The sequence below is a fragment of the Euprymna scolopes genome, chromosome 44 (genome assembly GCF_053919585.1).
Source record: "Euprymna scolopes isolate OS-2025 chromosome 44, ASM5391958v1, whole genome shotgun sequence".
Lineage (NCBI taxonomy): Eukaryota > Metazoa > Mollusca > Cephalopoda > Sepiida > Sepiolidae > Euprymna > Euprymna scolopes.
In genome coordinates, this window is record NC_136525.1 from 37,757,957 (window position 1) to 37,771,509 (window position 13,553).

General features: G+C 33.5%; 1 protein-coding gene and 1 pseudogene across 9 annotated transcripts in view; both read right to left on the reverse strand.

Annotated features, from left to right (window-relative positions):
- Nucleotides 1-13,553, reverse strand: part of LOC145268799 (pre-B-cell leukemia transcription factor 1-like) — an 814,729-nt gene that overhangs the window by 664,998 nt on the left and 136,178 nt on the right. The window lies entirely within an intron of this gene.
- On the reverse strand, nucleotides 4,603-4,719 carry LOC145268964 (5S ribosomal RNA; annotated as a pseudogene).

Below are 13,553 nucleotides of genomic sequence, written 5' to 3' on the forward strand. Positions count from 1 at the left end.
TTGAGCTCTCATACCCGGATTTCCTCCAGGAATTATTCCATTATAACACTAATATATATATATATATATATATATATATATATATATATATATATACTCAAAATATTTATTTATTTTGTTTTATAGGATCAAAGTGCTTTTAACCATCAGAGTTTCATGTTATTCCCGTAACAGATTCTGTTCAATTCATAGATGGGAACCTAATAGGTACTACTTCGATAGCACGATTCCCGGGTTTAATCAGACTCGCAGGCCGCAGCAGTATCAGATAAAAATTCTTATACTTAATTATATTTTTTGCATCTAATAATAAATAAAATGTTTCTGTTTCACCGTTTGGAATTTGTTTTTAGCATTATAAAAAATACATATTACTTTATTAAAATAAATATATTAATACCGAAGTATCTTTAACGCACGCACATGTTGGCACGATTTCCAGATTATAAATTATTCGATCGGGAGATCCTATTTATTAAAAAGGAGTGTATAAGGCGATAACATACTACGAACATTAAATTGATATATAGATACTACGAACATGAAATTATCGTATGTTTATCACCTATCCTACTTTTAATAAATAGGATCTCCCGATCACCGAAAAAGCAATGTAAAAAAATAAATAAATAAAAATAATTAATAAATAAAATAAAACATGATGTCGCTTTTGTGCCGTACGTGAAACTAAGATATACTTTCTTGATCTTCTGGCTAGGATCCAAGGGTAGTATCTGTTCTGTCTAAAGATTGCATAATTATATTGTGGGGGTTCCGTTCACGCCGGGCGTCCATACAATGGAAATATGTCACAGACTCTTATAAGGATATTGGAGACAGACTGTAATAACCAGATATATTCTAACACTACATTAACCAGATTACTTAGATAAATATTTTTACAGTTTTAACCAAAGGTTTACAACAATTTTGGCCAAGATCAAAGTGTAATATCTGTTCTTCAGATGCGGCACTTCCATTTCTCGTTCTCTTTCAGTGGAGAAGAAATCCTTCACGACTGAGACAATTTTTTATTTTTGTACGTTTTCTCCACGTTAAAAAACGACCCTGGCGTCTAACTCTGTCCCGTGGGGAGGCATTGTAAATAGGTACAACAATTATCGTGGGGTCTCCATTTACGTTGAACGCCCACAGAATGCACAATATATTGCATATGAAATATGCTGCTGTGGAATTTCAACAAGTCCCGCTAGTATTTAATGATTTATTTATTTACTTTTAAAATCAAATAATTTTTTATATGACAATGTTTGCTGCGGACTTCGAGCCGCTCGTTCTTCTAATTCACCAAATGTCCGCTTCGGCGCTTGGCTGGAAAAATTTTGTTTACAAATTTCTTCTTAAACTTTATAATGATTAAAAATCATATCTTTCGTTATTTATTTTATTCTAGGATAGACGCCATTTTGAATAATTTGTTTGTTTCGTGTGTGTGTGTGTGTGTGTGTGTGTGTGTGTGTGTGTGTGTGTGTGTGTGTGTGTGTGTGTGTGATTTGTATTAATCGGATTACTGTTCTCATCTTGGATGTTATTCTGAGAACATTTCGGCCGATATATCCTCCGGCCTCTATGTTAAACGTGTTAAACTCCTAGAATCTTGTTGATGTACAGAAGAGTTTATTTCACGACTAAACAATTCGGCGCTTCTACACGAGATTTCATAGTCGATAAATGGAGTTCTCAGATAAAAAAAAAAAAAAAAATGGTTTCTACTGATTTTTTTGTCAATTTTAATAAATTGCAATAGTAGCTTCCAAATTATGCAATCGGAATTACCTAAATATTACCGAATTATTAAAAAAAAAAAAAACATCTTTAATCGTGGTAGCAGGCGAAAAACTGCCGCCATCTTTTTTAAATCGAAACGGAAAATTACCTCCCTTTTGAACTATCCTGTGTTTTGCAATCATTTTCATCAAATTCTATTTTTTATTTTCTTTAATGAATACTTTTCTACCTTATCGATTTTTGTAATTTTTGGATATAATCATCTTAAAAATACAAAGAATACGTAGATACCATTGTTTTCATGCGAAATTCAGTTTTACGATTTCCGAAATTTCGTCCCAATAGTGTAGAAGCGCCAAGAATTCTTTCAAGAAAAAAAAAAAAAAAAAAAAAGAGAGAGAAACAAAATGGCGACGACTAACTGAAATTGGCGGGAAACTATACAAAGAACATTAACATTATCCGAATCTTCAACGATGCACAATATAATGGCGGTAATTAAATTTCATTTTATGCTTAATTAAATGAGAGAATAAATTTGTATGTAGTTCAAACTAATTAGCTTTTAAGTTTTAATATTTACATCATACACTCCCCCCTCCATTAATTTAACGTTTTATTCACGGCTGATATAAATGGAACCCTTTTAATAGTCTGAATTTTCCCACAGTTAAATAAGTGTATACTAGTATTGGAACGATTAACCGGAATCGGGAATCAGAAAAATAAACTAATTCTTCTACTGCTGATAGTAAATAATAAAATAATGCATATTTATTAATTTTAAACTACCAGAAAAACTAAAATCTATAGATCATCCCCGACAAATGTATTTTTCGCATGAGAAAATATCTGCACATTTGACATGTGTTTTTACAGTAACCGTGTAAAATAGTTTTATACTTAAATACTAGCGAGAGGAGGTGCCCGGCTTTGCCCGGGCGTAAAATACGCTTAAATATGATATTTAGATTTGCCCAAATATTGTATATATTAGTATAGAGTTCTGATTTCAAAAGTAAAAATATATATATATTTGGGTGCCATTAGCTAGAATCAAAACCGAAAGCAAAACTGCAGAATGCAAAGCTGGTGACGTTACTAACGTGACACGCATATGAACTGATTAAAAATTTTAAATAAATTTTAAATGAATATACAAAATATATAACGATTTTTTTTTTTTTTTTCAATTTTGACTCCTTAAAAATTATTTTAACCGGCTAAACACCCATGAAAGAACAGTCCATAAAAAAATCCAATCATTTGAGGCCCCTAGCGCCGCTCTGTGACGGAGGAGAATTAGTAATTGTATCAGGATCGGGAATAATACTGGAATCATCTCATCACTAATGTATACATGTTCGAAGTTTGCGATATGTTTATCTAGTTATGTTTTCCCAACTGCAATGATAAGCAGAAGGTCAAGTGTAATGTTAACAAACATCTTTCTACTCATCTCCCTTCATAATGACCCCGCTAATTAAGTCCTTAATAGTAGCCCCCTGCTTCAAAGTGGCACTGTGCCTTGTTTGGGGTGAAAATTGAATTTAAAAAAAAAAAAAAAAAAAAAAGTTAGTTTTTGAAGGATTCTTATTGTCAGGAGATGTATTGTAAGCAGGTTGAAAAGACATTTTTTTTTTTTTACTCCGTAATGAGCTTTGGAAGATTGTCGGTGAAAAACAAAACACAATCGCCAACAGATAAGCGTTTTATTATTTCTAGTCGCCACTTTGGAAAACCACTCACAAATGCGACTATTTCACTCGCAACGTAAAGCCCTGATTATATTATTAAAATCATAGAGTTATAAGTATAATCTATTTTTTTTATTAAATCATATCTTAATAAGAATAATAATAATATAAATAAAATGAACTCATTTTTTCCCGTCGGATTTTGACATTAATAGGATTAAAAATCAAGATATTTCATGCAAATATAATATGCACAAACGGCAGAACAATATCTGAGGTGTGTTATAGGCTTATTATTTCTCAAATTCCTCGATAATCTTAGATTTCTATACTTTTTCTGCTGAGAAGTCACGGCCAAAATCGGTTAAGATCAATGGAAGTGGTAAAATATTTTCTCTCTAATAAATTCCTCCTCCCCCTGCCACCACTTAACACCGTTTGGGGATCGTTCACAAGGAACAGTTGAGAAGAGAACACCGGTTTGGCTTCGTAGTTCTTTCATGTGAAGTTATTTAAAATCAGTAAACTAAGCTGCAGTGCTCTGTGGCGTAGTGGTTAGCGTGCTGGACAATTCACATTATATTTTCACGTTCGCGCCGATCTACCGTAGTCGTTTTTTTTTTGGTTTTTTTTTCCCCTAAACAACTGGAATGGACTTTTCTTGGTGGCCGAACTGTTAACGTTGCAGATGCTTTTTTTTTGTTTGTTTTTTTTCACACTTTATTTTCCTACTTTTACTCATGACTCCGTCCTTCCTACTTACCTACCATAACATTTTTTACCCCCCCCGTCCCGGAAACAAACACTCGGGCAACGCCGGGTACCCCCGCTAGTATCTTAATAAAGAGATGCTGGATATACGGATTAGAGTATTAATCGGAGACAAACAAAAATGAAAAAAAAAAAATCATAATATTTATTAATTCACCAATGTACAAAAACAAGGAATTGAACGAAAGATTAGGCTTTTTCTATAATTAAAAAAAAAGAGCAGGCTCCTTCAGTCTGTGACAGACTATGGATACCCACGAAGTGAAATTTTTGTGGCAGAAGGCATGCAATCTCCAACCACACCTCTCCTCAGTCGACATTGTTTAATACCATTGGCAAGTGAAGTACAGGACGATTGGAAACAAATGCCGAGATAAGCGGAGAGCACATACAGCGCCTAGAATTCCCAAATGGTCACCCATCTGGTACTAACCAGGCTCAACGTTGCTTAACTTCGGTGATCTGACGAGAACCAGTGTGCCAATGCGATTATGCCGTATATAGGCTTTTTCTATGGACTTTGTTTTGGGGCTTTTCTTTTGTGAATGAATAAATAATTTTCTTTTTTTTTTTTTTTCATCATTTTATCTTCTCATACATATATTCATACAAATACGTATAAAAGCGACACTGCCATAACGATGTTTCGATAAATAGCGATCAAAACATGATCTCATAGGGCCAAGAAAACAAGTCTGTCCTTCAGTTGTACACATTGAAAAAGAAGATGAAAAACACACACATATGGCTACGAAAGAGTTCGCGAGTACTGTAAATTCAGGGAGACGTGTTGTCACTCAGACTGCAGGGAACACCTTCGGTGATTATCAGTGAGAACAAATAATACTATACAAGAAAACTGATTTATTATTTCTTACTAACAAGGGGGCGTCCAGACTTGCCAGTCATAAAACACGCGTAAATATATTTTAATTCATATAAATTTCGGGTTTATTATTACAGAACCAATTTTCTATTGATTATTATATTGTACCTAATATACGCTTAAATATGATATTTGAATTTGCCCAAATATTGTATGGTATCAAAAGTTGGGAGCCAGCTAGAATCGAAACCAAAACATTTAGTGCTTCAGCTGCGCCTCCTGTCGACGAAGCTATCGAGAGAGAAGAAAAAAAGATGTTTGTACACACAGATTCGAAAAAGTTGTCAAAAAACAAATATATAACAAATAAACGTTATCAAAGGCAAGATACGTTACTTTTCTATCAAACTGGATAATTTTTTTCGAGTTGAATAAACATTTTACATTAAATAAAAATTTAATGTAAAATGTTTATTCAACTCGAAAAACAGTGTTTACCGATGTATTAGAAAAATACAAATGGCGGCGAACTTTGTGTTGAACACGTTAAGTTTAGGAAAAATTATACAAAATACTGTTAAAACCCCACCGAATATATGTCAGCTTATGCCACGCCCACGGTAACATATATTGAGTGAGTTCCTAACAGTATCTTGCATAGTTTTTTAGTTTTGACTAATTTTCCCAAACTTAAAGTGTTCAACACAAAGTCCGCCACCATTTGTATTTTTCAAATACATCGGTAAACACTGTTTTTCGAGCCGAATAGACATTTTACATTAAATAAAAACACAAAAAAATTAGCCAGTTTGGTACAAAAGTAACTTACCTTGCCTTTGATAACATTTATTTGTTATACATTTGTTTTTTTGACAACTTTGTCGAATCTATGTCTATAGAAAAACAAACCCTAAGAAAGATTTTTAATATTAAACGATTTGAAAAAATGAATTGAATTTGGGCATGCGCAGTAAGAAGTAAAAATATGTCGGCAAGTTGAAATGAACATTTTGCATTTCAACTTGCCGACATATTCCTGCATACATTACTCATTCATCCAAACAAAGATTTTACTCGTTATAAACCAACCTTGGTGTATGATTACTAGTTCTGTTTAATTTCAGTGTTATGTGACCAGTAGTTTAGGAGTTTATCGGTTAAATATTTACAGACAGACACGAACACACATACATATGCTCTTATTTATATATAGAATATTATCTAAGCATAATATCTTAAAACAGGGGTCTCCAAACTACGAGCTGCGTGCCAAATCCGACCCGACAAAATCTTTAATACTGCCTGCGGAGCTCTTATTGAAAACGTAAAAATATTTAAGAAATCTTTTTTTAATAGAAATGTGTAAAAATAGTATGGTTGTTTTTCTTCTTGTTCAGAAAATGATTATGAAAAAAAAAAACAAAAAAAAACCCCTGAAGTTTTGGAGAACCAGTTTCAGTCAAAAGCAAAGCTAATGAGCGAAATAGTATAAAAATATATTCCAGTCATTGGGGGAGGGGGTCTAAAAAGTCAGCTTTCACAGGTCATCAAAGATCTCTCCTTGAATATAAATATATATATATATATATATATATATATATATATATATATATATATATATATATATATACACACTCTTATTAAAACATTTAAATTCTCTATTAAAATAACTTTTTTAAATCTCTCTCTCTCTCTCTCTCTATATATATATATATATATATATATGTTGTGTGTTACACATTTTAACCCGTTAAAAACGGGCCAAAGTTATAGCGTTGGCATAGGATAAGTGCTTTTTATGCTGAATTAATGGATTTAAAATATGGTTAAATGTGAGCCTATTTTCCCATTACATACAAGTCCTTACTAATATCTAACGGTGCACCGCACGGATACCATAATACTTAATTCGCTGCACCTTATGATTACAAGATCCAAACAAGATTTCAGAATGGCCGGCTCAATAGTTTCTAAAAAAAAAAAAAAAAAAAAAAAAACAACTGCTAAGTAAATGTGGTATTATGGCGATAAAAACCTAAGAAAAAGAATTGGATTTTTTTTTTTTACAAAATTGAAAAAAAAAAAATGGAGTTTGTGTTGGATTTCATTTTTTTTTTTTTTTTTTGTTCCATTTTATTGCGTTCATTTCGTATTTTGGTGTTTTCACATTACGTATTTTTCATTCGACTTCAGCTGAATTAGTACAGGTGCTTGTATTTCGTTTTATGTTTGTTTGTTAAATGGTCTCGACTATTGGGTGGGTTGGATGTGTGTCCCAAACTTATTAGTATAAAGTAGAGTGTTTTTATGCTAGACGGGGCAGATTACTATAATTGCCGAGGACTTTGCGTATTATTTCAAAACCACTTAAAATAAATAAACTATAAATCATAATTAAAATACAATAAAAAAAAAAAAATAGAAAAAACGTAGCGAGGGTTTTCAGTTGAAATGCTAAAAAGATGGCGAAGTACTTAATTTGAAGAAAAAGATGAAGAGGGGGGGGAGAAATAGAAGAAACACTAGAATATGAATAAAAGAAAATGGAAGAAAAAAAAAAGAAATAGTTTTCTAAAAAATAAATAAATAAATGAATGAAAAAGAAAGGGAAATATAAAGGAAAAAGAAAAGGAATATTTGGAAAACACAAATGGAAAACAAGAGAAAAGGGGAAGGGAGAAAAACAGAAAAGAGAAAACAGAAAAGGGAGGAAAACAGAAAGGGGAGAAAAACAGAAAAAGAGGGGAAAACCAAAAAAAAAAATTAGGAAAAAAGAGGGGGAAAACAGAAAACAAAAAGGGGGGGGTGAAGAAAAAGGAGGGAAAAGAAAAAGAGGGAAACAGAAAAGAGGGAAAAACAGAAAAAAAGAGGAAAACAGAAAAAAAGAGGAACACAGAAAAAAAGAGGAACACAGAAAAAAATGAGGGAACACAGAAAAAAATGAGGGAACACAGAAAAGGGGAAACACGGAAAAGGGGGAACACGGAAAAAAAAAAAGAGGGAACACGGAAAAAAAAAGAGGGAACACGGAAAAAAAAGAGGGAACACGGAAAAAAAAGAGGGAACACGGAAAAAAAAGAGGGAACACGGAAAAGAAAAGAGGAAAACAGAAAAAAAAGAGGGAACACGGAAAAGAGGAAAACAGAAAAAAAAAGAGGGAACACGGAAAAGAGGAAAATAGAAAAAGGGGGAAACAGTAAAGGAAAATGAAAAAAGTAAAGTAAAAAAAAAAAAAGGAAAACGGAAAAAAAAAAAAACGAAACCAACGAGAACAAGGATTAAAATGCCGAAAAGTAAAAAACAGCATTAAAAATACCATTATTATTATTATCATTATTATTAAATCCTTCAGGATGCATTTCGTTTTCTAAGTCACCACAAGGAGGCATGTGAAGCTTTTTTCCTCGGTACACCACGGTGGGTCGCCAACTAAAGTAGAAAATTAATCAATTCGATTAAAAAAAAAATGGTCGATTTCGATAACACTAAAAGCATAGGAGGGTGGAAAATTGATTGATTCTCATTCAATCCCGGACAACGTCTGATCTCCCTGCAAGTGATGCTGTAGGTGTATCAGAATTTTTTGTAGGAATTTTTGACACCCCTAACACGAAACTGCGAATAAAATATAAAAAAACTCGTAATTTCTCTTTTAAAAGTGGGTTGTTTATTTTCTTTATGGATTATACTTCCAAAAAAAAAAAACTATTAAAAAGTTGTATAAAAAGTAATAGAAATATTTTTTTTTTTTTTTTAAACAGTAATGAAATTAATTGAATTTTACGAGTTCAGAATTTTTCCATTTTTAAACTTTAAAAATCTATCAAAATTTTTCTTTTTTTTTAGTTTATTATATTCAAAACATCACATCAAAACACTAGGGTCTTTGGCCTTTTTTTCTCCGTTCTACAACATATGTTCTAGATGGCCTCCATTTAGCTTTTTTTGTTTTGGTCACCCTGTATATATATACATAGCCATGGTCGAAATTATTGAGCACTTATAAAAAAAAAAACAGCTAATAGTTTAAACCTTCGCATTTAAAGGTGAAAAATTATATAGTGAACAGTTGAGAGCAAATGTAAAATATTTAACAGTAGATTTTTTTTTTGTTTTTGTTTTTTTGTTTTTTGCTTTAAAAGCCTTTCAAGAGTTTTAGCTGTGTTTCATACTAAATTCATTCCAACATTCGAAATGAGTCATTGTCATATTAAAAGTTGTTTCTTATTTTTCTTTTTCAGATTATATTTGATTCCTTGCAGATAGAAAAGTTCTTCAGAGGTTGCTGCTGACAAAAACATATCAGATTGAACAGTGAGACGAAGGTTTATTAAAACGGGATTAAAAGTGTTCAAAGGAAGGAGCCATACTTGTTTCAGGCCAACAAGAAAAAAAAACAAAAACGACTGGAATTTGCAAACAAAAATTGGACACCGGATGATTGTTTGGTCCGACGAAAGTAACTTTGAGGTAAGTTAACAGCTTCTATTTTCTAAACTTTGAAAGGAACAACTGAAATTTTTACGTGAGTAAACATAACATCTATTCAAAAATTGTAGCAAATTCTCATTATTTTCATCAGATTTTTGGCACCCCTGGAGCGGTTCATGTTCACCGTAGGGAAGAAGAGGCATTTCATCCTGATTGTGTGGTCTCAACTGTCAAATTTGAAGAAGGAAGCGTTATGGTTTGGGGCTGCATGGCTTCTTCAGGCACTGGACTGTTGTACACACGTGAGTGCAGAATGAACTCTACAATTTATATTAACATGGTGGACCAGGTTTACCAAACCTTTTTTGACTAAAATATTTAATAACATTCCAAGTGATGTAATCTTCCAACAAGACAATGCCCCATGTTATACGTCAAAAGTTTCAATGGGTTGGTTTGAGAAAAAAGGATTACAGTGATGAAGTGACCCTCTCAATCCCAGAACTAAATCCTATTGAAACTGTAGTTTAGGGAAAAGAGTGAGAATGCACAAATGTTCATAAAAAAAAAAATTAGAGGCCAAACTTCATGAAGAGTAGCAAAAAAATACATCCTACCAACAATTTAACCAATAATATGCAAAAATGAATAAAAGCTGTTATAAAGGCAAAAGTAGGACATTCCAAATACTGATTTTTGTTAAAATAAATTTTTTAATGTTTACTCAACTATTCTAACTTTTCAATATATAAGTTTGAATCATAATTTCGATTTTTCATTAGTGCTCCATAATTTTGACCATGGAGTAAAGTGTAGTATCTGTTCTGATACTGCACTTCATCTGTTCTTTTTTTCAATCAGTGAAGATGAATTCCTGCCAGACGGAGGAAATTTTTATTTTTGTATCAATCAAAGCTGTCCCTTTTTGCCCAGATTAAAAACCAACCCCGTACCTAACTGTCCTCGTAGAGAGGAAAATATACAGGGAAAAGGCACTGGGTTGTTTTATTTGGTCAATCTATGGTCCCCCCCCCCCTCGCCAAACTTTCACAAGAAATACTCGTCTAGCTGTAAACACTATCAATAATTCCCCCCACTCTTTATCTGTGCCTAAACCTAAACGTAGATTCCATGAACAAAGCTTCTTTCTTAGAACTGCACGCCTGTGGAATTGTCTTCCGTTTTCCTGCTTTCCGGCTGACTACAATATGGTTGTCTTCAAGTCTAACGTAAATAAGTTCTTGATCAGCCGTTCCATATAAGTTATCAAATTTACCAAATTTTCATTACTAATGATTACTATATTGTCCAATTTCTACTGCACACTCTTTAACCCTTATCCTTGAGTGGCCTCTTGGCCTTGATAATGTGGTGATGCCTATGTAAAAAAAAAAAAAAAAAAAAAAAAAATTTGTCTGATTTGACCAAGGTCGGGATGACATTCAATACATGTCAAGTAATTGGGCTATTCCCATAAACGGGCGTTTTCTAACATATAGAATTAGGACAGTTGGATTTATAAGTTAGACCTACACAGCAATTAAGCTGAGAAATTAAATTTAGATTTGTTTTGCTAATATGTCACCAGTTATCAACGCTAAAATAGCCACTAGAAGACTAACGAAATGGATAGATTGTCACTTGTAAAATAAAGAATAGTATGGGTTAGTTGGTTTTGCGACGTTAACTATGTGTTATTTGATGCTGAATAAAGATGTCAAATGGACTTCTATAGGCAAGACAATCTTTATCTATTATATAATGGCAAAATGTGTGTTAGTGTGTGCACATTTTTTGTATGTCCGGCAAAGACTTCACCATTAGATGCAATTTTAACAGTTTTTTTTGTTTTTTTCACAACTAAATGTACTGATGCAATAATTATTACTATGATTTAAATTATTACTAAATGTACTGATGCAATAATTATTACTATGATTTAAATTATTACTAAATGTACTGATGCAATAATTATTACTATGATTTAAATTATTACTAAATGTACTGATGCAATAATTATTACTATGATTTAAATTATTACTAAATGTACTGATGCAATAATTATTACTATGATTTAAAAAAAAAAAAAATTAATGTTAAGAGAAAGTTCCCCAAAAGAGAAAAGTTCCCCTGATCAGTTTCCGGAAGGGGAGTCAGGAGTAACTAAAAGTTTTGTAATACTTGTAAGCATTCGGTACAGAAGTGCCGTGAAATTACTAGTAAGTTAAGAGAGGGCACAATCACATCACAATCGCGTTAACACACTGGTTCTCACCAGATCACCAAAGTTAAGCTATGTTGAGCCTGGCTAGTACCAGATGGGTGACCATTTGGGAAGGCAAGGCGGTGTATGTACCATGAGGTAAAATACCAGGTTTAGAAACTGGTGTGGTCTGCCCTTCTTTCGAGGGTAGATGGGATTCTCTTAAGCTGTGGTAGGCACCCCATCTAGTGATGGCGTCATAATAAAAAGTACCTTTGATATCCCTACCGAAGCATCAAGTGTTCAGCTATGGAAAAGATTGAATGATATTTTCACAACGTTTCAGTTGATGTAACTTCTGATCTTGTATCTTGTCAAACGCGGGAACCTGCCTATCAAACGCGGGAATCTTCCTATCAAACGCAGGAATCTTCCTATCAAACACGGGAATCTTTCTATCAAACTCGGGTTTCTGCATAGAATTAAAATTTGATACATGTCAGGTTGGTCAGGGACATTTTCGTTCACAGGACCCAAATGTAACAATAAAATTCCACATTAAACCTACATTGATCAGCACAAGACAATGGAGACAGATGAGAACTCAGAGTGGATCAGGTACAAGTGGAGTTGCAAGAGGAAGGAACAGATGGCGTAAGTTCAGGAAATGTCTGTCATTACTAACCAGCAGAGCATTACCACTGTCGACCACGGGAAGATTTTCTCAGGCATGTGTACACAGTGTAGAATAGGAGACTTTGATTGCATGGACATGTTGAATGAGAGTTCTTGGGTAGAACAGTTGAGGTAGCAGGCTAAATTAATAGGGGAAAACTAAGCAAAATATAGGAGGAAGTAATAATGATAGACTTGAAAGAAGAGGGACAAATAAATACCTGGTCAGAGATAGGTTAGTTTGGAAGTCAATTTTTTTTTTTAAAGCTGTCCAATGCATGGCAACATGTAAAATAGGAGGTAAATCGATAATGATGATGATGATGACAACACTCACTATGATTAAACAAGATGAAAGGTAAAAATAATGCCGGTAAGAGACATCAAGTAAAACACATTGTAAATTGAAGTAAAATTACTGGTAGGTTGGAAGAGGATAGGCAATTCGTGTGTAAGAATTGCAAGACAATGAAAAAGGATGAGACTTCAGATGTGGAGAAATTATATCTGGATGACAAAGCTATTGAGATTGTCGAGGAATTTTGTTACCTTGATGATAGCATTGGAACACAGGATGGAGCAGGTGCTAATGTGATTGCAAGAGTGGATGAAGTGAAATTTTACCATTACTAAACCCTTCAAAGAAAAGTCTATCGGGCATGTGTATGCAGAGATTATGTATGGAAGTCTAAAACCAAGCTTCTATCTCTACACCATCTATGCTCTGAAGCCAATCTGGCATCAATTGAAATGAATGGCTCTCGTCTTGGGGAGGGTTCATGTTTTGACAAGCTTTTGGGCTTGACCTTTACTCCTGACCTGAAATGGAACATCCATTGCCAAGCTTGCTGGAAAAATGGTGGGATCCTTCTACCGCTCCAGTAAATATCTCACTCCTGATGAAATTCTCTACCTATATAAAAGCCAGGTACCGTCAACGATGGAGTACTGTTGGCACATCTGGGCAGGAGCTGCTAGAAGAAGTTTATCCTGCATTGACAGAGTTTAAAATAGACTTCGTAGTTTAGTGGGGGGGGTGCTCTTTTGTCTTCCCTGTAACCTCTTTCCCACAGAAGAGACGTTGCGAGCCTGTCTCTGCTTTATTGTTATTTTCATGGCAAGTGCTCGGCTGACCTTCAATCTATGGTCCCCCCTCACCAAACTTTCATGAAAAACAATTGTCTAGCCAAAACCACTATCA